The sequence below is a fragment of the Phalaenopsis equestris genome, unplaced genomic scaffold (assembly GCF_001263595.1).
Source record: "Phalaenopsis equestris unplaced genomic scaffold, ASM126359v1 Scaffold000002, whole genome shotgun sequence".
In the NCBI taxonomy this organism is placed as follows: domain Eukaryota; kingdom Viridiplantae; phylum Streptophyta; class Magnoliopsida; order Asparagales; family Orchidaceae; genus Phalaenopsis; species Phalaenopsis equestris.
The window spans coordinates 81,024,610-81,029,269 of record NW_018164444.1 but is presented as its reverse complement, the minus strand read 5'-3'; positions in this window follow the sequence as shown (position 1 = coordinate 81,029,269).

Here is a 4,660-nt window from a genome sequence, read left to right as displayed (position 1 = left end):
CCGACACATATATCCTTTCGTTAAATTTATATATAAAACGGCGGTGATACTCGATTATTTTTTTTTTAGCGTATAACTGTCATTTTTTTTTTCTCGTGGAATATCATTTTCGCTTTTTAGGGCAGAGTGAGTGCTCGAATAGATAACGGCGACGATACACGATTAGTCTTTTTTTTAGCGTATAACTGTCATTCTTTTTTTTCTCGTGGAATATCATTTTCGCTTTTTTTTTTTCTCGTGGAGTATCATTTTCACTTTTTTAGCGTATAACTGCTATTCATTTGGGATTTTTCATCTGGTTTTCAAACACTGTGCTATTGATACATTTTTTAGGGCAAAGTGGGTGCTCGAAACTTACCCTCTAAGATTCTTTATTTTGTTTCTAAGTACCGTACTACTCCTCTATTCTTTAAGGCAAAGTGAGCGCTCAAACATTACACAATTCAATAATTTTCTAGGGGCAATGCGAGTGTTCAAGCCCGACACTTTCTCTGTTCTTTTCGGGCAAAGTGAGTGCTCGAACGTGACATTTTGAGATTCTTCATTTTGCCTGCTAAACTATTTTATATCTTTGTATTATGATTATGGAGCATTTACATATATATCGTCCAATTCTTACGTGTTTACATATCTAACCCCTAAATTATACCTTTTATATCTATATCATTCATATCTTTTTTGGTCAAATAAGAAATACCACCTTTTTAACTTTTAGAAAAAGAAATGGACCTTTTGCATGCATAGGTTAGGTGGTTGTGCATGTAAATATTGAAGTTTAGGTGTAAAATATATAAATAGAGAGGAATTAAGTGGTTATGCATGTAATATTGAGATGTTTATTGCAATTAATTAATTTATTTATTTTATTTTATTAAGGAGTTGTTGATTGGGTTCTTATATGATGCGTTCTGGAAAATCCGCGGTAGTAGAGTAACAAATTATCGTCTCAGTGTTGTACGAGAATTCAACACACACACAAATGAAAGAGAAACAAACAGTGATAACTCCAGAAACTTTTACATGGAAAACCCGAAAAAGGGAAAAACCACTGGGTCTGGCCGAATTGTGAAAATCCAATATTGATTGATGAATACAGAAATCTCTTATCCCACCGACGGGAAAGGGTTACTAGCTTTCCAAATTACAACATTGGCTGGCGAAGTCTGGTCAGCAGTGGTCGACGGAGGTCGGCGGTGATCAACGGTAGTCAATGACAATCGATAACGATCGATGGTGGTCGACAGAGGTTGGCGATGGACTTCGAGGGTCGGTGGTGGTCGACGGCGGTCGGTGGTGGTCAACGAAGGTCGACAATGACAGGGATGATGTTGGACTTGAGCTCTTTCTCAAAGCCTCAAGTTCTCTATCCAGCCTCCTCCTCCTCATGTGAGGAGTGTGGCTCTATTTATAGTGTTCTGGGTGCAATTAATGCAGAAATATGAACAATTTTGATCGGACGGTTCGAAGAGCTTCTCTCGATCGTATGAGGTTTGATGGACATTTGAGTGGCGTAACGATGTCAAAATTGAGCAATCTTGAGCTCATTGGATTCGTCTTGTCGAGACGTTCGATTCGACTATGAACTCGCTAAATTCGACATTCATTGGATCTTTCAAATGTGTTTGGAAATCTTCCAAAAAAGATTTAATCACTTGACCTGTGTTCGTTAAGGCACTCAAATGTCCATCAAACATCATCTGATTGAGGGAAGCTCTCTAGACCGCCCGATCAAAATAGTTCATATTCTTGTATTAATTTCACTCAGAACACTATAAATAGAGCCCCATCCCACACATGAGAGGGGGTTGGAGAGAGAACTTGAGGCTTTGAGAAGGAGCTCAAGTCCCACAACATCATTGTCATCCTCGATCGATGTCGGCCGACATCGACCACCACCGACCATCGGTGACCACCGCCGACCTCTGTCGACCATTGCCGCCCTCCGTTGATCACCGTCGACCGTCGTCGACCAGACTACGACAGTCAACATTGTAATCTCAAAAATATAGTTATATTTCTTGTCTGTGAGACAATGAATTTCTATAATCATCAAACAAAAGTGGATATTCACAACTGGGCAAGTCCCTATCTTTTTTCCCTTTCTGGGTTTTCCACCTAAAAATTTATAGAAGTATTTCTATTTGTTTCTCTTCCATCTGTGTGTTTGTTGAATTCTCGTATAATACTAAGACGATAATCTGTTACTTTACCGCCGCAGATTTTCTACCACGCATCAAGTATTTATTTAACTGCTCCAAATAAAAACACATATAAAAAATCTTGTTTTTGCAGTCAACTATTAATTTTCTCCCTCCCTAGCGGTAGAAGTTGATTGAGAACCTCAACTTTGACTTTATTATTATTATTATTATCATTATTATTCGATGAAAGAGAAAGTTTTGCGCACTTATTCGAGGAATAACAATTGAAAGCGTAGTCTCCCACCATAAAATCACGGGTTCAAAATAATAAAAAAATTGATTTACGTGCTGTCAAGCCGAGGTGCTTCAAATATGCCCTTAAAAAGGGGCGATTATTGCTTGCGGAGAGCGTGAGCTCCGCGATGCACGGTTATGAACGGAGAGCGCATGCAGCTCTACGTGCGCTGTCCTGCACGCAATAATCAGACATTAAAAAGAGGGAAGAAACACAAGCACACACGTTGTCCTCAATCAATTCAACATACACACATCACTTTTAATATTCTAACATTTACATACATACCACATAATTCTTACGTATTTTCATATAAATCCTCTAAACATCAACTTTTACATGTTTAGGGTATAAATGTAAAAAAGGCAAATTTAAGAAGCGGGGTGAATGGGTAGATGATTCCCATGCTTCTATTTAAATAGAGTTTGGTCTATTTGAATAAATCATAAAAAAATATTTAAAAAAAAAGGAAATTTACATACATACCACACAATTCTCTTATATTTACATATCTAACACCGAAATTTTCTAATTTACATTAATGATGTTTTGGTGTGATAAATTTATGCACGAAAATAAAAATTTAACTTTTTTTTTTTCTTAAGTAGGTGTGATATTAAAGATTTGAGTGTTGTATATTTATGTAAATATTAAAATTTGCGTGTTAAATAGATATGTAAATATAAAAGATTTGTGTGGTATTTGCGTAAATTCCCCTTAAATATAAAGGAGTAGTACTTATTAAAAAGTAAATAAATGTTATGAAATTAAATAAATAAACAAAATTAATTTAATACCTTAGATAATACTCAATAAATAAATAAATGACAAATTTGATATTTTATAAAAATCAAGTGATAGAGTTGAATGATGGTATTAATGCGAAGATTTCGGCCGCCAGATACATTGTCGACTGTGCTTTACAGTTCGGACGTCTGGACAGAATATTTTTTCCTACCTTTGAGTCTGGTACAATATATTCAATGCATTAATTGTTGTATTAGAGGCTTTAATTATATTAATGGGTAAATTGATCGTTGATGTTTTTTAATCAGTGCTCCATAATCGTCTCTTATTTGCGAAAATGATTATGGAGCTTTATTGAGAATGAGTTCTAACCCTAATTCGACCTATATATCTTTTCTCCACGCCTATAACTTATCCTCATTGACTTTGATGGATCATATATATAATTTCCTTAATTTTTTTAATTAAAAGAATGGTATTTGAGAATATCGCTCCTCATATGTGTTATCCGTCCCAGTAAATAAAACTCAGATCAGAGGGTTCTTAATATATATATATATATATATAAGTAAATAGGATTTGAAATTGATATGAATTAATTTAAATAAAAAATGGAAGAAAAAACAAAAAGAAAGATAAGGCATTGATTAGAAATATAAAATTATTTCAATCATGATCATGCGGTTCCCTTTCAAGTTCTAAAAGACAAATTGCTAGCATTAATTAGCATGGTATCATTTGTATGCCATTTACATAAATACCACTAAATCTTTACGTGTTCACATGTGTCACATCTAAATTTTAATTTCTTACATTTATAGGCCCGAATGATGTCACATCACATAAAAAAATATGAAAAAAATATAACATCAAGTCTCCTGATGCATTCGGAGTCTAATGATGAGGTGACACGTGTCAAATAGGTTCCACAGTTTTTAACACCAGATATTACGTGGGGCCCACTTGATGTAATATTATAATTAAATTTTTTTCTTAATGATAAGCTAATTAATTATCTTAATTTCAAAATTAGAAGCTAAATAGATCTGACCAATTGGAAGAATACTGAGATGTGAAGCTATCACGAATCATCTTCCCTAGCTTAGAAATTAAATAAATAATAATATTATTATAAAATTAAATATTATAATTAAAAAAATAATTAAATAATTAAAAAATATTTTGTAGTGATGCTTTGTCCTTGCCTCCTTCACTTTGTCTGGCTTCATTACCCAGATATGTTATGGCACTACTTATTTTAATAATTGATCTTTCCAATGTCAATATTATCCAATTTATACAATTAATTATATGACTAATTACTTTTATGACAATTATAATAAGCTGTCATGGTCATTAAATAAATCAGTTAGGTCTAACTTGATTATTTAATCATTTTACATGTTAGCATTTTAATATTCGTGCAAGTCATAAATTTCCAATTTATACTATTAATTATTTTCATTATATTTATATA